The 25,769-nt window shown below is 38.5% G+C and overlaps 1 long non-coding RNA gene across 2 annotated transcripts; it reads right to left on the minus strand.

Moving 5' to 3' along the window:
- Positions 1-2,559: 2,559 nt before the first annotated feature.
- On the minus strand, positions 2,560-21,866 carry LOC133512601 (uncharacterized). Of its 2 annotated transcripts, none has more exons than XR_009798220.1 (3): positions 21,807-21,866; positions 18,588-18,723; positions 2,560-2,688 (listed from the first exon to the last, which is right to left on the minus strand). It is a non-coding gene; the product is annotated as an uncharacterized LOC133512601 (long non-coding RNA). The 2 variants fall into 2 exon arrangements; XR_009798219.1 differs by lacking the exon at positions 2,560-2,688 and adding an exon at positions 11,564-12,008.
- Positions 21,867-25,769: the final 3,903 nt, after the last annotated feature.

Raw genomic sequence — 25,769 nt, forward strand, 5'->3', positions numbered from 1 at the left:
TGAGAAAAAAAAAGAAGCTTAAAGCTTAATAAAGACCACCTCAATTATTAAACAAATCACTAATGATTTTAATAGTCGACATACTATAATTTAATAATAATATAAAATAAGTTCACTAATCACGGCAACCCTATACTGTACTATATATATATATATATATATATATATTTTTTTTTTTTTTTTTTGGTCACAATTAACAGAGTTCCCAGGTTTCAGGTCATGTGACTGGAGTCCAATATTAAATAGCCAATAAGGAAAACAATTTGTAACCGTTATCAAACTACAGGTACTGTATATCACTGCAACTCGGTCAGGGTCTCTCTCTACACTTTAGCCAATGACATGCACTTATGTGGTGCATGCAGCAGAGACATTGCCACCTCCACTCCTCCGAGTATGTACCACTTGTCAGAAGCTAATACTATCAGCTAACACGTGGTCACAGATAACACTTCGCTTACATTTAGCTTAATACCATAATACCCTCCATCGTCTAAGAATAATCTGACGAACAGAAAATGCCACAGAGCCTTGAACAACAAAGTCAAGTATTCATATGCACAACACAGTGAAGTGAAACTGCAGCTGGGCCTGAATAACAGGAAAACAGGAAAAACAACAAGGCACAGACAACAAAGGCTTCATAGTTAGTAGCTCCAAGCCAACTTTAAGAAAAAAATGAAAAAGAATCCCGCGGTAGACCCACCACCTGCAGGGGCAGCCATAGGGGTCAATGTGAATTGGGTGGCAGTCTGGCGGTACTCTCCAAATTGCTCATGCACAGTCCCAATCACACTTGGAACTAGTAACACAGAGGCCGTTTCACTGCATGTTTTTTTTTTATTTACACATTTCTAATTTCTGTCTTTTGCTCTCAACCGAGACAAGTCAGATGCGTTACGGTAGGTTAAATTGGGGGGAAAAAAACACGTTGAATTAAATATCCTCAGATCGGAATCAGGCCTCTTCCAAATGTAGATAAAAATGTCGCACGTGTCGGATATCAGGCAATGTGATTACAGTGTTATCACTGCAAAAAATAAAATCTTCTCAAGATGACATTCACTACATCAAAGCAAAATATGCTTGTTCTTTGTCCAAATAGTTTTCATACCAGACGGTTTTTGTGGAGGAGCTCAGAATGTTTGCTACCACTTGTCTTTCAGACACATACCAGTACCATTGATCATTCTTGAGTACTCACCTATTCCAAGTGGGATACCACAACTACTTTTGATACATAAACTCTCAACTAACACAATGAGGGATAGTTGTGGAAAAAATATCTTTCTTTTTTATAAAGAAAGATATGATTGATATGATTCCTCAATGTATCAAACAGGAAGGGAACTGGCAAGTTTTTATTGCATCATGTATTGGTGGCTGAGCTCAACAGTCTTCACAAGTTCCGTACCTTGGTATTGGTACTTGGCGATCCTTATTAAGAGCATTTCTCTTGGTTCAAGCATTTTTCTTTAAAAATCTTAGTCGGGCATTGTAACTTGTCATTTACATTTAATTACTGGTTGTGACTAAGTGTAGCTCATCATAAGTGACGGTGACTCGGGGCGACTATGGATTAGGACAAATTAAGATTTTCAATGGGCAATCTGAGATCTCTGTGACAGGTCAAATTAAGGCCAACTTTTTTAATATTGTTGTTGAAAATTTCAGTCTTACCAGATAAGTGCTTTTTTTGTGTGGAGGGGATTTCCTCCATAGTCTGACCACAGTTGTTTCGAACTGCTGAGCTGCTTCATGGTTCCCTTGTGACGTTAAGAGTGATCTCTTTCCTCTCAAAACCAGGAGAGTGACTTGGCCTTGATATACTTACAGTCACACCTAGGGGTAATTTAGAGTGTCCAATAATGTTGCATGTTTTTGGGATGTGGGAGGAAACCAGAGTGCCCGGAACAAACCCACACAGGCATGGGGATAACATGCGAACTTCACGCAGGTGATCGAACCCGGGACCCCAGAATTGTGAGGCCAACAAGTTACCAGCTGACCCACAGTGCCGCCAATTAACAGTATCATCAATACATTTGTACCATTAGACATCACACATTATTTTGGGAATAAAAGTACTGTGGTGATGGGTTGACATAAAGCTTTTATGGAACTGATTAATAGTTTCCCCATGTTAATTTTTGGTACCTTGGACTATATATTAATTTGTAACATCCGATATTACATATCGTGTTTGAAAGAGAATACACCTTATTCACAACCCCAAGCTACCTGTATAGACCTAACCCATGCAACTATTTTCTTTAAATTTCTTTATACCTGTGTATACTACATACTATCAATGTACACATTTATAGGAAGAAAAATGTCTTATACCTGAGAAGTAACAATAAATACTATGTAGTATTTAATAATTATAGTTAGGCAGCAATGGTTGACATTTGTGTACTTATAAACGTGAAATTAGGTGTCTGTACGTGTGTGTGTGTGTGTGTGTGTGTGTGTGTGTTGTTTTTTTCTGGTCTGTCAATATAAATGCAGCTATAATGGTGTGGAAATGAAAGTGATTAGGCACTGTTTTCTTACCACCTTCTGTGTCACTTGGTTGAGAAGAAAATGAATCTCCTGATCCCTCTCCAGTGGTTCCAGTATTTTTTAAAAGTCTTCTTTAACAACGCTAATTCTGGATGCCACTGCAGTCTGTCCAAAGGCGAAGGACTGGAATTAATAAAAGTATAACAGGACTTTAGTTTGTTCGTGGTTGGTATTTTCCTGCCTCTCAAAGGTAGAGTACATTGTGTTCCATTTGATTTTTGTGCCGGAGGGAATAATTTCATCTTTTAAGTTGAACAGGCACACTGTGTGTACTTGTGACCAACATAGGTCAGGAGTTATTTTCTTCTTCTGGAAGCTTCCTTCATCAACTCACAGATATGAACTGAAATAAATACAACTAAGTAGTCTTAGCCCTCATGTATGTGCTATATTTAAGAATTAGGGGTTTGATTTGTTTATTACAAATCCAAATCATACAGCAAATTACTTTTGCAGAGGAATTTGATAGTTGTTTCTCAAAAGCCAGTTTGCGGATATTCTTTTTTGCAAAAAAATCTTTTTCTGAAACCTCAGAGACAGAAAATAGTGTCTTATACTCCCTATTTTGTGATTGTAATGCATGAACATGAGGAAGGTATAGCAATAGTCACAGACATATTCTTTATCCTAGCCGATGAATGACAAATGTTACGGCTGAGGAATTGTGATCTCCCCTCTATCTCAAATACTGTATATCAATCCATATCTACATTATACAACCCCCAAGATGCAACATAAGTAAATTCTTCACAATCCATTTAATTAGGTCATAAGTGTTTTTCAAAAAGCACAAGATTTTAGAGTGCTCAGTGCTTTTCAGTAAAAGATTTTAAAAACATTTGTTTTTGGTTTAATGCATTTCCATCCATTTCAATGGCGAAAGATGATTTGAGTTATGAGTCTGAGATACGATTGTGGTCACACAACGAATTCATCACATATCTCGATGTGAAGTAAGAGGGCCGTTTGACATCCTTCACATTCAGCCTCGAATCACATGCTGTTTAGCACAGAAAAAAAAACTAATTACATTTGGAATCCAATTATAGAAGTTGTAATGAAATTTCCAAATGGGGAAACTTGTAATCTGCTCATTGAGGTATTTAATTACGAGTGGGCCTGTGCATTGTAGATACGTTGCACCTTTTTGAATGGGTGGACCCACCATGTGTGGTGTCCCGTTGAGCTAAGATTAAACATGCTCTGTTTTTGTTGGTTTTGTTTTGACTTACTCACTTTTGTGTCTATTTATGTAATCTTAGGCATACTTGCTTATTATTTATTAGATATACAGTATTTCTATTACAAATAAAATGAGGAGAAAAAAATAAATGTGAATTATGCCTGATTGTCTGTGTCCCTTGGAAATAAATTGCCTCACATAACATCTTTTCGACTGACACGCTGGACGAATACACTACAGCTGTAGAGAAGGAGGCGAAAATAATCATTCAAGCCACTTATCCTGTTTTGTGAATTGCTCTTGCTCTTCTGTGGTCAATTTACACAATAGAAGGGTTTGTGTACTAGTGATGCCATGGAAGATCACCCCGATTTGCTCCAATTCTTTTGGCATCCAAAAGTGCAATGTCATGGTCAAAAAAAAGAAAAATTTCCATCCATAAATCTTTTGAGCCACTTATCCTATATGTGTATGTCACGAACCTCTGGTGCAGGGGCGGAGCCAAATGCAGGACTTCGAGGCAGAGGCATAATGTTCAATGTAGTTTATTCCGGAAACTGGATCATACACGGTGGAGGACTCGCTAGGCTAGGCGGGATCCAAAAGACATACAGCAAGGCTTTGATGACTCTGAAGCAAACTAACTAACTCAACAGAACAGGATCAAACAAAATGGCACAGAATCACTGTGACTAGGGTTACTCTAACTTACACGTAGAGTGGAGAGTCCCACAGGCAGTGAATGCAACCCACTAACGCAAGGGAATGAACTGGCAAATGCCAGTGACAAAAACTCCAACGTAAATGGCCATCTAATTACAGTCCGAATGTGAGGCAGCTGTGACCGGTGACAGGTGTCACCGTCCAGAGCAGTGGCCTGGCCACGCTCCTTTTGGCCGTGACCAAGCCTTGCTCATGACGTGTGTGTGCGCAGTAGTGAGAAAAAGGGTTTGCGCCCTTTCATATGTCTTTTTTCCCCCATGTTCATCATGCTTAAGTGTAAGTAAAAAAATTAGTCAAAGCCAACACACACAAACACAAAAAGCATTTTTTAACTTTCTGATGGGCCACACTTCAGCAATAACTTCAAACAAGCCTTTGTGATAACTGGTGATGAGTCTCTTACAGTGCTGTGGAGGAATTTTGGCCTACTACCACGACTTGCAATTCAGCCATGCTGAAGGGCTTTCGAGCATCATTTTAAGTCATGTCACAACATCTTCATAGGATTTAGGACAGGATTCTTCCTTTTGTTTTCCTATATCCATTCATAGGTGGGAACGAAACAGTTCTTGGATATTAATCTTATCTAAAGAACTCCATGTTGTTGCAGTATATAAGATCATGTGTGCTACTTAGAATGATCGCTTTTCTAAAGAATCAGTCATGAACCTCTGAAGAACCCCAGTGCTGTACATACTGTAGAACCAGGTGTGCTATACTGACTCTCTGAAGAGTCTTTATTTATTTTTTTTTTAAGTGTGTGAGGTGAAAGTGTAATTACATCGATATGGAGCACCCCCTGACTTAGTTTACCTTAAGGGCCCCAAATTCTTTTCCATGTGATGGGTGAATACCGAGGTACACGTCATATTAACCCGCCTATTGTACGCCAAAGGTGTGCATGGATCAAGGTGACCTGCTGTTTAGTCATTTTAAATCTTTACAAATTTTAAAATAATTAAAAAAAACAACAAAAGGTTGGGTTTTAGTTTAATAAGAAAGCCATTAAATAAAATAAAGTTATAAACTTTAGATTTTAATGTGGCTCAATTAGAATGGTCATTAACCACTCAACTTTGTATATTTGGACATCAAACAGTGAGCTGAAAGACTACACTCATTCTCCTTTTGAGCATTCTGCAAAAGAGAGTCAGTTCCAGTTTTTAATTACTGTCCTTTTCCCCACTGGCTAGCCAAATCATGGCAGGAACCGAGTGAGCTCAGCCTAGCCAATTAGCCGGCCAGGCTGCTCGAGCAAACGCCATTAGGAGCTGCTTCATTGCGACAGGAGGCCTCAAGGTCTGCAGAATCCCTCCCTCACAGATGAGAAGATTTAAGAACCATTTCAGGTCCTGAGCTAACCGATACAATAATTACTTTAAAGGGGCCTAGGAAAATTATGTAGCCTCCCGGTCCTTCGGGGCCGCAGTTGAATTGCTTCAACTGAGACGTTGCCGGAAATTTAAATCAAGCTGACAAGACCGGTACCGTGTTAGTCTGCTTACGGGCAGAAATGATTGGGAAGCTTTTGTTTATTGTCACATAATGATGAAATTCACTTTTAACTTTTTCATTTTCTTTCAACTTGCTATCAAATATCCAAAAAGTTTTTTTTGATTGCTTTGATTAAATATTGTAGCAATGAATGGATTAAAACTACTACTACTACTTTGAAGTATAAATACCTTAATCTAAACGTGTTTAATTCTTTACAAATTGAATTAACACTCCCAGTCCTCTGGCATGTGTAAATTTACATTTATTAACTGTCAAAATATTTAATTCAGAAGAGAAGACTAAACCGAGAGGGCGAGTGATTGTCTGGGAGTGAGGCAATAAATTCAAGCTACAGAACCTTTCAATATGTCAGCATTTTCAAGTATATAAATGGAAAGAAATTGTGTAAAAAAATAAAAACAAAACAAAAGTGCTGGACCGTGATGACAAAGTAAAGAGTGCTGGAGCTTCTTGCAGCTATCTTCGGTCAGCGGGTGGGGTACACCCTGTACTGGTTTCCAGCCAGTGGCAGGGCACACATTAGATATCTTTTCAATTTAATTTAGGTTGAAAAGTATTTGTGAGTCATTGTGAGGGTAAGCGGCTTGGAAAATGGATGGATGAATTCAGTTTTGTGTTATTGATGGCGTAGTGTTACACTCGCCTTACTTTGGTCTGGACAGTGTAGTTTCAGTCCCCACTCAGTGAGTGGAAATGGTTGACTGCGTCTATATGTGCCCTGTGACTGACCGCTAACCAGTTCAGGGTGTAGTCTGCCTTTTACCCGAAATCATCTGCCATCGGCTCCATCGGCCCTCAAACCCAACCAGGATAAGCAGTGTTGAAAATGGACGTATTCTGTTTTATATACATTTCACACAATGTCATTGCAATTGGGGATCGTTAAAGGGGAAATCAAGTGGTTTGCATTAACAATGTATCCAATAGGTCATGTAATATGTACTCGATCTTGACAATGTGATGTTAAATCCTCTCTCATTTAATAGTGTTTTGAGAAGATTTTATCGACAATTACAAATTTTCAGGGGCGCTGACATTCTCGCAAGTCACGTCATACGTGATGGGCGTATGTGACGTGTTACGTGCCATTCCAAACGCTCAATTACATGGGACGGTATTACGCACAGCACTGATTTCACGGCTTTATCGTCATCTGATGAAGAAATAGCAGTATCGGTTGATTGGGAAGACAGTGGAATACTTCCATACAGAGCGGCAGAGCCGTGAGCTAGCTACCTGGCTGAGCGAGCTTCTGGCTCGGCGGGGAGCGAGCTCACGGCTCCTTCAGACTCCGCGTCATTCTGCCTGAAGAAATAATATTCAACAATATTTACAGCCACAGGTTCAAATCTGTATGGAAGTATTCCACCGTCTTCCCGATGAATCGAGCAGCTGAGCCGCTCCCGACCGTGCCGCTCACGGCTGTGTATGGAAGTATTCCGCAGTCTTTCCGATCAACCAATACTGCTATTTCTTCATCAGAGGTTAAATCTGAGAAATCAGCGCTGGGCATAATGGTGTCCCATGTAATCAAGCATTTGGAATGGCACGTAACACATCACATACGCCCATGTTGGTCATGTGACTCATGAAAATGGCAGCGCCCCTGAAAATTCAGAATTGTCGATAAAAATCTTATCAAAACACTATTAAATGAGAGAGGATTTAACATCACATTGTCAAGATAGAGTACATATTACATCACCTATTGGATATATTGTTAATGCAAACCACTGGATTTCCCCTTTAAAAAGAACATTTCTGTCCATGGGAAAAATGTCCTCAACTGTGCCTGTAGTTATTGAAAGGAAACTGTAAGGTCTTTCTGGTTGAAACACCCAAAGCAAAATGGTTTTGGAGGCGAGCGTAGTTTAACCCTGTGATTCCCAAACAGTGTGCTGGGGTGCACTAGTGTGCCGTGAGAGCTCTTCAGATGTGCCGTGGGAAGTTATCCAATTATATGTAATTGCTACAAAAAAATGTATTCCAAGTAATAATGTATCTTTATTCATCTATTTATGCCAGTGAGGCACAATGACAGACAGAACAAAAAAATCCTCTTCTATTAGATGGCAGGATGTACATACAGTAATTAATCCATCTATTTTTGGTGACATTTACTTTTGTTGGTGTGCCGTGGGATTTTTCAATTTTAAAATATTTGCCTTGGCTCTATAAAGGTTTGAAATCACTGATTTAACCAAATATGGTATTGAACTCAATGCATCTAAACTGAGACTTGGTATAATGATTTGAAAAGTGGAAAGGCCAAAGTCAGTAACTTGATTTAATTTGTGTTTGTAGTCACAGCAACTGACTTCTGGAAGTGTAAAACAAATGACAAATGAAAAGCACAGCGCCTAAATTGTGAATGTTGGTGATTCATTGCAGTGTTTACATTTACTTATTTATGATCTGTGTAAAAATAAACGTGTACATCAGACATCGTTTCCTTTTCTAATTCCACTGCATCCTAACCCAATCTAAGATCTTTGTGATCAACATGTTAGGCAACCATTAAAGCATTGAGTGAGGAAATTTTGTTGGGAGGAAGCCATGAATCTCTCCAGAAGGGTCTCACAGATTTAAACTCTAAGCCAAGCTGTTCAGACGCCTTGACATGAGTCATAATTTTTTTCCCCCCTCGCCTTTAATCATTTATTCAGGTTCGGTTTTCTGATCCCATGCAGTGATATTTATAGTCCTCAACTGGCATCTCTGGATTGGATTCAAAGATATCACTACCCTGAAATATCAAATCCGCCAGAATGTATTTCAGTGATGGCATCAGAAAAAAAAAAAAAAAGGAGGCACAAACCTGAAGTGTCCTGAAATAATTCCTGTTTACATCTTTACCAAACATTTTGCATTACATGCTTGTCAAGCAGTGAGTTTGGACACAGCTACATCGAAAACTGTGTATTTATAGCCCCACTTTTATTGCATAAAGGCTATGGAGGGAGGGGGGCACCCTATTAATTGGCTCCAGAAATGTCAGAGGAAGAACAAGCTATCCCAACCTTTGAACCAGAAAAAGGCCACAGACTCGTCATTTCTTCTGAATGCAGCAATTACTTGAAAACATTTAGGAATCAAGTCTTTAATCCCTGTGGATTGGTTCAATTGGTGACACGCATTCTTTGTCCATACATAAAATAAGTTTCCTTCATATATTTCACAATTATGATTTTTGCATTTTTAACATGGAACTTTTCAGTTCTGAGGATATCTGCAACATCACATAAAAAGGGGTAAATTGTGATCTGGATTTCTCGCACATGCACTCAGTTGTGCCTCATGGAATGTTAGAGCAAACCCCCCCCCCCCCAATCTACTATTACCTTTTAACATGAAATTGAGTATCTGTCTATATTAGTAGAATGCTTGGGCCTATGCATACAGTGAAAAGGAAATCACCCGTACTGGTTTGAAGAAGCCATTTCAATTGATTTCCAGTTCGTACTATGCTGAACTGTAAAATATGCTGAAATGAGTCCAAATCCGAAGTACGTATCCAAGACAGAGGGTTGACCATAACTTGTGCAGCTTTTTTATTTTTTCCCTATGCCATCCAACGAGATCATTTTGAGGATTCTCTGAAAGAAAAAGAAATCCTTGACAGTTTCACCAATCGACAACAAATCGGGTGGATCGGCCTGTCACTGTATGACCTGTGTAATGATGTCAAAGACCCATGTCTGAAATTTAACAAGAACTCTACTGTTTGGATTTTAAACTGAGCTTTCAAGAAACACCAGTCACTCACTTTGCCTAGCACGCGCTTTAGTTTAAAACTTACTCAAGAGATACCTTGAACACTCACACTGCCGTTGTCATTTGGCTCCTTGATTTTAGCTAGCTAACTAGAAAAAAATATATAATTTACTCTTATTTACTTGTTTGTCTTTAATGTTTTGAATGCCAATTCTGGCAGATACAGGGAGTCAAAATGTGCAAGTCGTGTTCTAAATCTCAACTTTGAAGTTGAAAAGGTCTCAAATATACTGTAGAAAATCAGGCTAGTCACGGTGAAATCATTACTTTGCTAAGCAAGTCATATAATCGTCCTTGCTCATAAACTATATTACGCATAAGCCACCATGCACTCAGTACCTTATCTGTACTTATATTAGCCATACAAACAGATTTGTTATCCATTTTTGTTGTTTTTTTTCTGATCAGGTAAATGCATAAGCGACATGAAGACTCCTTGATGTTTGAGCAGCTATCGGTGAGCTAAACTGTGAAGTTTACAGTACATAGCTTATCTGTCTTTGTGGGTTTTACCGTGACAGATGAAGTTCAATGTCATAGTTGTTGTTCGCCTTATCGTTGAGCTGCAAACCTTCTTTGTTGTCACTCTTTTTCTTGATTTTATCAAAAGCAATCTTCAGGGCTCCCTTTATTTATGATACTTGATGAGGTGGCCTCTGCCCTGGGCATCCTGGTGGGTTGCCAGATTTGTGTGGACTAAACAAACCCCCAAAAAAAAGAATAGAAAAAGCTATTCTTTTAAAAATAAAACTTCCCTAATGTGACGTGGTCACGTCTGCTCTGCTTTGGCATATCGTACCTGAGACAGTGATGACAAAGAAAATGACAAATGAATGAGTGTCGAGGTTGTGTTATCCGATGTACCCAGGAGGTGCATGGCAAACAGATTTGATTAATTTGTGTGCTTAACCGTTTGGTTTTACAACAATGCAACAATGACTTGACTCAATAAATTGCCTTGTTTTTACCGTTTAATCAGAGAACAGCCATGCTTACAAAAGGAGACAGAACAACAAAGAAAGTAAAAAAAAAAAAGTACTATTATACAGAAGAAATTAAAATTCTAGCATGAATATAGAGAAGAATACCTGAATATTTTTTTTTTGTTTTGTCAAATAGAAGGTACTGGAGATTGGAGGGAGACACTGCAGACCTCTTTTCATTACAGTCAACCTTTTGGACTTTGGGACTCGAGCAGTTGCATAGTGCGGCTGATTATGTGGACCTCTTCTGGCCTTTTGGGATGGTGACGAACGACAAAGATATGGCTTGATGGGTGAGACCTTTTGCCACCTCATCCATTTGCTTTTTTTTTTTTTTTATCAAATGCTAAATGCTGGAAGCGCCCAACCTTGTCCACAGCTCTGGCAATATGCTCTAAATAGCCTTAACATAGCACCCCAAATCCATTACAAGGACATGGTAATCCTTTTTCACAAAGACAAGCGGAAAAAAGGGGAACTTTCATACTTTAAAAGGATCATTTGTTATGGGCGATGATTCGTCCGTTGCAAAAAAAAAGAAAATCATTGTGGTATACTTCCCAAGATGCTACACATAAAATAGTATAAAAAAAAAATAAATAAATAAATAAATAAATAAACGCAAACAAATCAGCAATCAATGTGACTTGTCTTTCCATTTAAAGGTTTAACATTAAGCCTTAATTTCAGGTAAAGTGTTTGTAACTGTAGTACCCTGAACCTTTATTATTTGTTTTTTACACAGAATACGTATTATTTAGCATTCCAGTTTCATTTAATAACTATGTTTCTGAATATTTCAAACTTGTCTGTGTTTTGAAAAAATAGATATTTTCTTGTAAGACCTTTTCGATGAAAGCTGGATTTTTAAAAAGTGTCCCCTTAACTGCCTAATATATCCATCCATTTTCTTTTGCCGCTTATTCTCACGAGGGTCGCGGGGAGTGCTGCAGCCAATCCCAATTGTCAACGGGCAGGAGGCGGGGTACACCCTGAACTGGTTTCCAATCGCAGAGCACATGAAGACAGACGACAGTCACACTCGCAATCACACTTAGGGGCAATTTAGAGAGTCCAATTAATGTTGCATGTCTTTGAGATGTGGGAGGAAACCGGAGTGCTCGGAGGAAACCCATACAGGCACAGGGTGAACATGCAAACTTCACACAGGCAGGTCTGGGATCAAACCCAGGACCTCAGAAGTTTGAGGTCATTGCTTTACCAGCTGAGTCATCGTGCCGCTGGCTTAATATATACTGACCCTAAAAAAAAAAAAAAAAAAATGTATTTAACCTCAAACCGTAAAGCAGAAACTCAATTGACACACACACACACAAAAAGGAGATTTCTGCTTTGGCACTTGTACTGTCCACCCTGTAACTGATGTTGGCAAAAGTGTCCCCTCCACGACATATTCTAGGATCTTGGAAAAAAAAAATACTAGGTTGCGTTTATTTCATTGGAACAATGCACAGTATCTTCCAGTTACTTATGCCCATCCTTTTTTTTTTTAACATCCCATTAAATATGTTACATCTCCTGTAGCAACTTTGAAAGTGTGATAAAATGACCCAAATTGACTTATATTTTTTATTTGGTGGGAAGATTTAGGAGTTAGGGTTAACCTAAGTTTAGGTAACCCACTTGAAAATTGCTTAGTTTTGTTTGTCATTATTAAGATTATTTTTGCCGAATTAGTAAAGCTATTCAGGGCTATCTTATACAGTACTTAAAAACTACTGTTAATGAAAATAAAATTGGTATATTTTTTTTAATAAGTTTTTTTTTACCCTGTTTTACTACGTAGCAGGAATTTCATCAAGCAGGTCCAACATCAATAGCTCCACAATAAAGTCTCGAGAACCCCCCAAGAAGTCTCCCATTTTGCAGTTGATTTGCTTATTTCCTGCTGTCCAGATTTTGGCCGATTTTTGAAGATGGCAGTACATGTTTAAATACATATACAACATGGATAAAAGATGCTAAATTGGAGAGCAATTTAATTTTAGTCTTTGTGGACAGAGCATCGCAGCAAAGATTGACGGCTTACCCAAAAAAAAAACAAACAAACTAACAAAAAAAAAAAGAAAAATCACTTAAGCTGTGTCCTGGTTTGAATATGTATATTTATACTGCATATTTCTATTCAGTCTTCAAACATATCATCTCTTCCTCTCACTCCGCCACTGTCAACCACACATTCACTACGTCCCTTTTATGCTTATTTTGGTGTCATCCAGCACACAATTCTTGCGGCTGCCCCTGATGACCGCCCTGGCATTTCTGGTGATATTTTATTATGACTCGTGTCCACTTTGAGCAATAATGCATGACATTTTTCTCATCGCTCAGTTTTGTTGCTTGATGCCGTATACTATTGATTCATCCTATAGCCGATCCATCAAGGGCTTGACATTTACAAATATATGTCTGCACAATGCCGCAGTGTAGAAGTGGTTGACAGAAAGTTTATAGGAAAAAAACAACATTGTTCTGCATAAGGATCAGGGAGGAGATAACAGCCTGGATGCAGTCCGTTGCACTGACTCTGAGTACTCGTACTGTTTGTGTTTATGTCTTAAACGTACTGTATATTTTCTCATCGATCTCACGGTGTGCTTCTTAGTTGTAAAACTTTAATTGATTTTTTTAAACAATCAGAATCATCTTTAGTCACTCTTTTTCACTTTTGTTTTCTTTCTTTTTTTTATAGTTCAAGGTATCAAAAAAGCAAATCCAAAACCTTAAATCATTTAGAGCCCTGCGATTGGCTGGCAACCACATGAGGCTGTAGCCCACCTCCTGCCCGAAGATAGCTGGGATAGGCTGCAGCGCTCCCGAGACCTTTGTAAAGATAAGGGTCTCAGATAATGGATGAAGACAGTGATTTATTTAGACATAAAGGAAAGTTTTTTTCCCCAAAAAAACATTTGCATCAAAGTCAGTGTTGTGTTTAACATTTAATTTCATCAGTCGATTTTCTGCGTCGTTTATGCACACAAGGGTCGTCAGAGCACAAGAGCTAATCCGGCTATAGTTGGGCAGGAAGCGGGGTACACTCAGAACTGATTGGATTTATATACCAATAAAAGTGAAAAAAAAAAAAAAAAAACAGTCACACTCACAATCACCCCATTGGGCAATCTAGAGTATCTAGTTAATGCATGTTGAAACCGGAGTGCCTGGAGAACATATAAACTCCACACAGGCGGGGCTGTGATTTGAACCCCAGTCCCCAGACGCTGTATCCAGTTGCGCCACCATGCTGCCCCATTTCGTTTCAGAAAAAGCTACCGGGTAATTTTCCCTGCTGTGTGGTCAGAAATCAGTAGTTTTTGGTGAAACCAACCGATGTGCTATTGCTGATTATTAAAGAATGGCATAAAAGCTAGACATAACCTTTTTATTTGGAAAAAGAAAGAAGAAAGTCTAGGTAGGATTTCTTTTTCTGGGCTCAGTGCTTTTAATGTCACAGAACACGCTATTCTGTGTGCCTTCGAACGTCAGTCAAAATGCTTTAAGACGTTTCATAATCTGGATGGAAAACCTTTGGCAGTCGGTGAGTTAATTGTCAAAATATTTTTATTAGAAGGTTATTGTCATTTCTTTAAAAAATATATATAGGATATTAGTAAGTGACCCTAATTTTGATGGGTAGTGTATACCAGGTACTGAAGGTCTACTTTTTGTGTGTGATTTATTTTGTATTCTTATAATTTGCATGGATGGCATCTTTAGGCTAATCAGCACCAATCAATGAAACAACAGCAATGTGGGAGTGCATTGCCTCCGAGGAATAAAACGAATAATGCAAGTAAGTGGCAGCTTCAAGTTGATACCGGGGCTGCCACGGAGGTCCTCGGAGGTCTGCTTCTCATTAACGCAAGCTTTTCATTTTTGATTGCTCGCTGCCTCTTAATGACAGATTGAGTAAATGTTGCCATTTGAGTCCTTGTGAATATGAAGGCAGACAGCTTTATTGGAGCGGGTGCCGTTTTTGCCCCCTTGTTTGTAAAATAATGTGGTCAAATATTGGTGCGGTGAATATGCGTGCATTTAATGCTAAAATGTAAATTCAGGACATTACATACAGAAGCTATATGAGACAGAATGTGTGCGAGACTAGTTGTTGTGGGTGGTTTGATGACACACTCGTTTACATTCAGGCGCACACTTGATTGTTTTCACATGGTATCCATAGTTACAATAATCACTTTTCATACAGGCACCAAGTAATCAAACAGGATGTGAAAGTCCTATTGCAGAAATCTAAGGGAGTGGATTCCATTGTTGTGTATTCCAATATGACGAAAGCATGCTTTTTGATTTAAATGTTATGTCTGAGTATCATGTTAATTTATGTCATAGACCTGATTGGATGTTTCGATAGCAATATTGCTGTGATGTCACATACTCATATGATGCAAGGCTTTCATTAATATGGGCCATACTTATAAAGCAAAATGGTTGTTTTTTTTTTATCTCAAATCTGAATTAAAAAGTAGGAGGCTGATTTTGATTCTTTGTTTTCTGGATGGAGCGGCTTAGTTCAGTGGGATGATATTTATTTTGAAAAGGTGGTACATTTAAAAACTGACAGAGAATGCAAATTTTAAACGGCCAACAACATCATCATTTACCCCTTGAAGCAGCATTTAAATTCTCATTTCACAGAGGAAGATGTCATAAGGAAATTAAATGACAGCCACTCTTTTTTTGAGGACAATCTTGCTCCTGCCTTTTAACAAATTAAAAAAATCAACAGGGCCAAGGAAATAAAATAGCCTTTTTCCAACTCAAGGGTTGTGAGTTTGATCTGTAGCCCCTTCACCATGCCAAAGTGTCCTTGAGCAAGATATTAAATCCCCAGTTGCTCATCATCAGTAGATGAATGAAGGATGATTTTGTCTGAATAATTTTGTTTGCAATATATTTAACGACATTTCCTAGAAAGACAGATGATCTGAAATTGCGGGTATTTTGAGTTTTCCTCTTTGCTCGTCGATAGAGCATTTCAAGGTGTACTCTAAAGACTCCCTGTGGTGGTTTTGGCTGATTGTGATCAAATTTTAACAACTCCGACCGTAGGCGCAGCGGCTTTTGAATATTTTTAGATTCCAGTTATCCCATTAATTATTTGAGTCATTGGATTATAGATTTTGCATTTTTTTTAAAAAAAAAAACAATATCAATAGATAATATGCTTGTGGGTTGAGCCTCAAAGATGAAGCATTCTTTAAATTCTTGTCTGATTGCTCTCTTTTTTTTAAATTTATACTATTGTATGGATACTAAAGGTTGTGGCACAGTTTTATTTTCTACTTGTTATTCATGCTTGGAATAAACATGACTAGATGCCTGGATTTGAATGAAAGAGTTTGAAACCATAACATTTTGCATAAAGATTATGATTGGACTTTTTTTCCCCCCTGGAAACATGATAAAATGTACTTTTTTTTTAGGTTGTAGCACCAAGAAATAATTGTGCTCAATGAGGTTTAAGCTTTCAGAGCTTGATATTCATTTTAAATGCCCTGATCAAGATCAACCACTTGCGTGAGGAACATAAATATTTGACGCTGACTCTCATTTTGGTATGTTTGACTGAGTACTGCCCCCAAAGTAGTGTTTCCTTCTACTGCATGATCTACTGCAATTTTAAACACAGGGATCATTCTTCTGTGTTTTTCACAGCATAAGTGGGATGGCTTGCCTGTAAGTGCCGCCTTGCAAGCTGACTTATGCTTTTACCGCAGGCGATTGCCCTCTGGGTAAATCTATTAGTTCCCGTGGGTTAGCTGGAAGCCATTTTTTTTTTTTTTTTTGTCATTTTCATGGACTTGCGTGGCTTGTGTAACATATATATGAAACAAGATTTTTTTTTTTTTTTTTTGGGCTGCCTTGTGAGGGTACAAACTGGCAAGGAGATATCAATTCAATTATTTACCAGAAAATTTCTTTTAACATGCATAATCATTGCATGCACCTTTTGGAAAGTCTGAGGAAAAACTTGAATGACTAAATTGCCAAGAAGACCATGTGTACATATTGCAGCTTAAATATAAATGTATTTTTGTGATGATTCATTTTTTGAATCCTAACTACAGAATGTCATTAAAGGAGGAGTACTGGTGTCAGTTTTGGTATGTGCGGCCCGACAGTGATGGCATTTTTTGCAGTTTGTATGGGAAATGTGGGCCTGCATTTAAAGATTATATTGTATCTCCAATTCTATCAATGGCAAGAAATGTACAAAGTATGACCTCTTCAATATTCTCTTTACTTGGGGGAGGAGCTTATTATAACTCATTACTGGTAGAAAGTAACTGAAACAGTTATGACAGCATGTGTACATTACATACCAGTACTTGTTTTTCTGAATTTGTTTTTAATAGTCAACAAATGCAAGTTGTGATTCTCTCTACTTGTTTCTGTTCAAATGATATGACGTCAAATCAAAGAAGGAGTAAATTATTATTCTTAAAAGAAAGTCAGCCGTATTGCGTACGGAAAGTTTAACAAGAAAAGCCCTCAATGTGCTTTTAAATGCGCCCTCTTTGTTTACAGTTTATTTATACAACTCCTGTAGTTGTAACGCATAAAAACAAACTCATTTAGGTGTGTGTTGGGGAGGTGTGTGTGTGGGGAGATAACAGGGTGCTCTTGCACACGTCAATTGCAAGCTTGGACTGCCACTGCTGATGAAACATTTGAAGACTTCTTTTCCAAAATGTTGCAGTCAAGCCGTTTGGATTATTCTCGGGAAATTGACATTTAGTTTAATTCATCTGACAATTCAAAACAACATTTGATTAGTTAAAACAATGAATTGGCTCAACGTGAACTTGTTCATTCATCTATCCACTTTCATGCCTGTCTTCATTAGGGTTGCAGGTGAGCTGGAACCTATCCCAGTTGATTTAGTGTGAGAGGTCGGACTCCTGATAAAGGATTTGAAGAGTTCTTTTCCAAAGTAAATCAATTCAGTTTATTGCGAAGGAGAAGGACATTTAAAACTCAAACGTTCAAATAATTCAGTTGGGTCAGTTTAAACATGCTTAACAAAAGTAGTCTGAGCAATGAGTGGCACGGTAGGGTCTAATGTGTTCAAATTTGGTTTTTATCTCATTTTGGGAAATGAACCATTTACTTCCATTGGTTTTTGCTGTTTGTAGTGGCAAATGAAAATAGTAATGCAATATTTGGGGCCCCTTCTCATCTGGAGCCAGTACAGGATCCAAATCCTGATGTTTTTGAACGGATTCAACGGATCCCCTTGTCTGCCCGCATCCTATTATTTTAAGGCACGGCATCACCGCATGATTAACTTGATTGATTTTGTTTCCGGGCACGGTTTTTAGCACGAGGGCATGACTTTGAAGTTACACAACCGCATCAGATGAGAAATAAGCATTTGCAAACTACAGCAGCTACTCCTCCAGACATCAGGCAGGAATCTTATCAGTGCTTTGACAAGTCCCTTTGAGTGATTACACACACACAGAAAATTTTCTGATGAAACGACTATATAATATAAGACTATAACGATCATGATGATATGGAAAGTGAAAATGTGTGCAGCCAGATAAGGCTTATTTTCTGTGAAACGCTATAAAAATCATGATCCATATTTTTTAAGTACAGTACGGCTGTCGTTACCGTGATGAACTAGGCAAGCAACTTCTACATTTAAAAGTATTTTTTTTTTCTTTTGGAAAGAAACTAAGCGTGAGCAAAGGTACTCTAAATATTGAAAAAAAAAAAATACACTACAGTTCATGCACTTGTCAATCAGTTCACCATTCTGTGCACCCAACAAAATTCCATGCAGCTCTGTTTACCTTTTGGCTGAGATAGTGTTACCATGTCACTGAAAGGGATAGAAGTGGTTGTCCTCAGAAATGTATTGGTCCATTCATGGTTCCGACACTTGTTGAGAATTTCACCATTCACCTCTTTTGAAGAAAACAGAAAGATCTGCAAATTGAAACAGTGACCAGTTGGACGAGCGTCCAAAGGTTTTGAAAAGTTAAATCAGGTCCATTTAGAACAGTTGTAGTGCATTTGAGGGTTATCTTTGAAATTAACCTGAAAGATGATTGTCTCGAACCTTTTGTGAGTAGTGTAATGTTTATATTAAATTGGATATTTTACGATTTAAACTGTGTGGCAAGGTCACTCAGCTGGAAACCGTTGGCCTCACAGTTCTGAGGTCCCCAGGTTCAATCTCAGACCAACCTGTGTGGGGTTTGCATGTTTTCCCCCTGCCTGGGTGGGTTTTCTCTGGGTGCTCCAGTTTCCTCCCACATCCCAAAAACATGCAACTTTAATTGGAGACTCGAAATAGCTAAAGTGTGACTGGTTGTTTGTTTCTGGCAATCAGTTCAGGGTGTACTCTGCCTCCTGCCTCGTGAGGATAAGCCGCTAAGAAAATGGATGGATAGATGATTTTTACTTTACCTGCCTAGCACAATAATTCCCACAGCATAGTTGCAGATTCACCAATCTTTGTTTATTTCCCCGCGGATCCAATCCAGAGCTTTTGTTATTATTTATTTAATTATTATTGCTAAACGGTGGTCATTAACACTCATTGGTATGCCTTCTTCTTTGGTGAGTGTCTCGATCCTTCTTTTCAAGTACATGTTGGCTAGCAAACCAGTTAATTCATCAACAGCTAGCCTAAATTATCAAGCGGAACTTTGTCAAAAAACAAAAGCATTATTTTTATTTTTTTTTTAAATGTAAAATTTACTTGTCACATATTTCATGGGAAAAATGTGACCACTTCTGGGCAGTATAGTGCTCTGTATTAAACTGTTTTTGGTTTCATTGTTTGTGGTATATCTAAAATGTAAACTATCACTCTTGACAAATACTGTATAAACATTTTACAGGGATGTCAATCATTCCCAACTTTTGGCTGTTTGATATACTTGGAAAAGCTCGACTCCCACTTTATAATTGTAGGTCTTTACGACATTCAGGAGCTTTGTTGGAGGGTAATGCCCTGGTCTAAATGAGTTGGAGATGGTCCATAAATTATTAAAGATAAAAAGTTATGCGGCAGGTCAAACATCTGAACATATGGTCAAGCTCCAGCCCGCAGACCTGGACTGTAACATTTTGTGTTTTCTGCATCCCTGGCCATCAAATCATATTATCCGGACATGGACACACACATGTTCTATGTGCACTCTAACCTTTCAACTTCTAGCATTAGTGATAAGATCCAGGAACCAATTCCTGTGACACTCCCAGGCCAGAGATTTACAAAAAAAAAAAAAAAAAAAAAAAAAAAGAGAAGATTTATTAATGCATTAGCAAAATTATGAGGTAGAAAAATCAATCTGATATCTGATAGGGTCTTGAGTGTTACGGCAAAATACTCTCTCAGGAGACAGTGTAGATTTCAGCAAGTCAGAAATGTAATTAGCCTTTAGCCTGGGGCGAGGCTGTTTGGGGCAACCTCTGCCCACAGTTTGCGTGCTTGTCCTTGATGCTACACAAGGTTTTTAGTCATATACGTGTTGTATAAGTCACAAACATGAAGGAATGAGGGTGAAATTACTGTTGCTCAAAAATGTTCATATTTTGTTGTTGTTGTTCACACTTTTTTTTTAAACATTCCTACGTAGCGTGCAAAGTGATAGCATCCAGATGGTGCAGCATACTGGCAGGAAAGCAATCTTGTAAAGTTTGCAAAAACATACGAACGAAAAGTAATAGGTCCACGTGGGACTGGTATCTTGGTGACTTTATACTTCAAGGATTGTGTTACCAGAAAAAATGCTACAACAAAATACGGCTTGTGGAAAAGCCGTGTGGTTAATGAAAACAAGATGTTATTTTACTACTTCGCAGTTGGCGGGTTCAAGCTTAGGATACTTGTCAGTGACACTAATGGCTACATACCCAAAGGTCAGTTGTCAAATACACCAAAAGGGAACTCGAAAATATCACTCTGCCTGTCATGATACAGGATTTCTTGTGCAAGTTATCCCGCATAACATGGGACTTTTCTCGCCCTAAAACTCTTTTAATAAGAAGAAATATTATTAATTTTCCCTACTTGTCTGCCATATGCTTTTGTCAAAAATACCCAAACTGGAAAGAATCTTAATACATTTTACACATCTTTCTTGTCCTGCTGAAAATAAGTAGTTTTGAGGGGTTGGCACAATTTCATGCAATTTACTCACTGGTTACCTCATCTTACAAACCTCTGGATCACTAGCTAGTCAGTAGAAACAATAAAGTAATGCGACCCCCCGCCCCCAGCCCACCCAACTCTCTCCTACAAACAAAGCAGGGATTGAATTTTCCCTCGTGGGGAAAGCAGTCCATCGCCTAGCTACCAAACTACACACGTGAACTACACGATGCAATTTCTACTCCTGGGCCCGATTTATTGGTCCTAAATCTGACTGGAGTCAAAGCCGATTCCACAATGAGAAGCTACGAGTGGCAGAACCTTGAGTCAAAAAAAACAAAAAAGCAAAAAATCAAGACTGATTAAAGGTTCTTTAGTTGCCTTCAAGAACTTCAAAGACTATAGACCACATAAACTTGGCTGTATTTAAAACATTTTGCAGGAATTGATAGATTAATGTGGACCACTAATTAGGAAACTGATCATTTTGCTTTTTTTGTAAAAAAAAAAAAAAAAATGGTGATGATTCGAGCAAACAGCTGCAGACTTGTCTTATGGATGATAAGAAAATAGGTCACAAGCACAAACACAGTTGTCTGTGAGCCAATGAAAGAATGTGTGCATAACTTTGATGACAAACATCCTTGGTACAAAGTTAGAGATGATGTGAAGGGATATGGAATTTGCAGATGGAGTTCTAAAGCAAAGGGTAACTGACAAAGGAGTTTGAATACTTTAAAGACATCCGAATAGTATGTGCAGACTGTAGAAGTTTAAAGGAAAACAGATTTTTGGTTGCACTGTGAGTAGGATGCTGTGATTATTTTATATGCAAGGATATGCTTTCAAGCAATAAACAAGGTCAAATGGTTAACTGGCTGGAGATAACAACAATAATGCACCATACCTGTATTTCTATTTGTTTGTCCATCTGTTAACTAGCCAACAGGCTACTTCCTGGTTCAGGTTGAGTGCCAGTCATATGGGCGGCGCCTTTACAAGTCTTAAAGGGGGTGGACTGACCCATTGATATCAATCACCTACTTTTACGCTATTTTAAGCGTCAACATTTATTTTCCCATGCGATTCAGAGAGAACTCAGCAGACCTGGATATTGTCACGTTGGCAGTGAGTGATCGCACGGCTGCTGCAGCTCTGCGCTTTCGAAAAACTAGATGTGCGGCAACAGTGACAACTCGTTTCACAGCAAAGTATTAGACATCATTCAAAACACTTCCTATGCTGTACTCACATCTATTTTACTGAAGCAAAGGTCCCTAGACGCACCCAAATTCTAAGGATTCTACCTCAGTTTGTATGGCACTTGTCTGTATTTACGCTTTTACAGTGTCAAGATGGCTGCTGTGAAAAAGCTAGTCATTTTTAAAACAATAATCATAATAGCTCAGAGGTTTCCACAATGCCTTAAAGGAAAATAATGTCCACTCATTGTGTTCGATACCAATAACAACAAACAATAAGAGAAATGTTCAATATTTGAACCCAAAAAAGGAGGATTAGCATGTTGTCTTCTTGTGTGATTTATGCAGGTATCAAGCTCTCAGCTGTGCCTGCAAGTAAGCAGCATGACTTACTTTATTTGTGTGAAGTGCATCACAACGTTTCAACTACTTCACAAACTTGTTTCAGGGAAGCAGCAACTGCCTTTCCTTGAGTGCCCTGGGTCAGGTCTTGTGGCGATAATTATCACGTTTGGGTTTGTATCGTATTTTAGATTTCAAGGTGTGTGTTGGCAAACTGGACTTGAGTAGGCGATGGGTTACTGGAAATGCAGACAGAATGAGATTATTTAACCAATAATTTGGCCATGTTTATTTTGACCTGGCAGCAGGAAAACTGAAAAACACTACTTAACACTCTGCGGTTGGTTAACACATCATGATCCATCCATGAATCAGTTTTTGAGAAGTTATCCTGTAAAAGAAAGCTGGCTACTCTCTCAACTAGTTAAAGCAAGTTTGTACTGATGTGTTTTTTTACACTAGTATGCTGTAGCTAATACAGTAAAGCCTCGGTTCGCGAACATCCCCATTTTCGAACAAATCCGTTTTTGAACGAAAATGTCAAGATTGTTTTGCTCCTGTTTTCGAGCGAAAATTGGGACTCGAAAGCCCCCAACAAAATCCAGAAATAACATTTTGCGCGCGGCCAGACCAGTTGACCCACGACATGCTTTGTTGTGAATTCCCATGCCGCCGAAAAAACCTGGAAATAACATATTGCACGCAGCCAGACCAGCTGACCCACGACGCGCTTTGTTGTGAATTCCCACGCCACCAAAAAAACACGTAAATAACATAATGCGTGCGGCCCAAGCAGCTCACCCACCCACAGGTTTTGTTACTGTCAATTCGAACGCCCCCTGAAAAAAAAAAACGGAAATGACCAACCAGCACACTTTTGTTATTCTGTATAAAGCAGCCTCTGTATACAGACGTGTCCCAGTAGTGACTGTTGTTTTTCTTCTTATCGAGGACTACCATATTAACCCCCAATCATGGCTCCAAAGAAGGCAAGTTGCTTGTTTAAAGTTATTCTGCACTTTTGTTAATAAAAAATGTTTACAAAGCTGGGGGACGAGTTGCTACAAATACGGCAATGCACTCCCGGCCAAGCATACTCTACTACTAAAGCATACATTTTAAACAGAAATAAATATATTTCTTAAATTATGTTATTATATAAACTATTTAAACTATACATGTATTTCTATTATGGAGTTTATTATCAGGAAATGCTAAAAAAAATGCTTTAAAAACCCCATTTTTTTAGGCTTGGTACGCATTATTAATTTTCAATTTATTGTAATAGGAAACATTGACTCGATTTTTGAACAAATCACTTCTTGAACCATTTTCTGGAACGGATTGTGGTTGAGAACTATGCGGGAGCCTCATGTGAAGGTGGTTTTCTTTGGTTGAATAACTGATGTTCTGAATACAGTTTTTGGCTGGCCAGGGGATGCATCGAGAACCCCCCGGGAAAAGCTGGATGAAGTGGCTGGGGAAAGAGAAGTCTGGGCGTTCCTGCTAAAGCTACTGCCAGCGTGACCCAACTTCAGATAAGCGTTAGAAGATGGATGGATAAATAGAGTTATGTAACATGGGTTCATGATTGTGTACATGGGTTATTGTTATATTTTGCCACCATTTGGGAGCATCTTGAACGGATTTTCAAATCCATTTTAGGGGACGCTGCAAAAGGTGGATTTCCACTGCTCGTGTTCTATTCCCGGGCAATAGAAGTAGACTCTGCATAACTTTCACAAACAACCCAGGCTACATTTAGCTCTTCTGTGCCAAAAAAAAAAAAAAAAAATCATGTTAGTCTCTCAGTCATGATACTGTATCTCAATTCCCTGTTTTACAATATATACCCAGTTTACTACATGATGGGCATTTCTTTTGTGGAAAGAGAAAACGATTCAACAACTTTTTCAAACTGATCTATTTTCCATTTTTCCATCCACTTTCTATACCGCCTATCCTCAGTAGAGTCATGGGCATTTTGGCACCTGTCCCAGCTAGCTCTGGGCAAGAGCTGGGGTACGCCCTGAACTGGTCGCTATCCAATTGCGGGGCACATGTAGACATATAATCACGCACCCTCATATCTATGGGCCATCTACAGTCTTCAATTAATTTACCATGCATGTTTTGGACATGTGGAAGGAAACTGAAGCACCTGGAGAAAACCCACACAGGGACAAGGACCACATGCAAACTCCACACAGGAAGAATTTGTACTGGGGTCCTCAGAACTGTGAAACAAATGTGCTTATCAGTCATCTACCGTTCCAGCCATAATCAAATTTGTTATTAATATTATTTTACCACTTTCAAATGCTTGACACTCCTTGTCACTTTAAAATGTTTACGCTCAAATTCCAATATGGAATAAATTTCGTTTATTATTAGGTTTACAATTTAAAAAAGACATTTCACTTTTATGGATATATAAATCCAACCAGTTCAGTGTGTACCCTGCCTTTTGCCCAATGATTGCTGCGATAAGCTCCAGCACTCCCATGACCCTTGTGAGGATGAGCTGCTCAGAAAATGGATGGATGGATATATAAGTCTCACCAAAAATAACCTACACATTTTTTGAATTAATATATAAGCGTAGAAATGAGATTCTCACAGATTGCAACATGTAATGCTACACGGTATGATAAACACATCCCACGACAACGGGCTGAAGCATTGTGCATTAGACGTGAGTGTATACGTGTGCATGTGTGCATGTGTGCATGTGTGCATGTGTGTATTGATAATTGGCTGCCCAATAGGATTGAAGGGAGACGGAGGGAACCCTGCGTCACAAATTTCCCATAGCCGAGACAAATTATGACAGCGTTTTCTGTGAAATGATCTGCTCGGAGTGAATATCAGGCAAAAGGCTCATTTGTTTATGGTAGACTTTGACTTCTCTCAGTTGGTATCATGAGGTTAAATGTCTTTTTAGCTGTGACGGGCCCAAACAGACAGTCCTTTGTTTCCTTTATGTAAGAGCTGTTCCATGCACATGACTTCTAATTTCCTCAGTTCAAAAAAAAAAAAAAAAAAAAAACATTCACAGCCTGATTTTGGACTTGACGTATTTTATTTCCGCAAAAGCTGTAAGTTGTTATTTGAATGTTTATGGTCAAAAGCATGTCAATAAGCCACATTCTGACTCTTGTGGTAGCAGTCGTTTTGCCCCCGAACCTCAAAATATAAAACAAAATGAAGGTTTCTTATGGGCTGCCTCAGAGAAATAGAAACAGGAATGGCATAAGTGTTGTTTCAAAGTAAGCCAATTATACTAGGCTACGCTGGATGAATCGATTTTTACAGACTTTTTTTGT

This window comes from Syngnathoides biaculeatus, chromosome 14 (assembly GCF_019802595.1).
Source record: "Syngnathoides biaculeatus isolate LvHL_M chromosome 14, ASM1980259v1, whole genome shotgun sequence".
NCBI classification, from domain to species: Eukaryota; Metazoa; Chordata; class Actinopteri; order Syngnathiformes; family Syngnathidae; genus Syngnathoides; species Syngnathoides biaculeatus.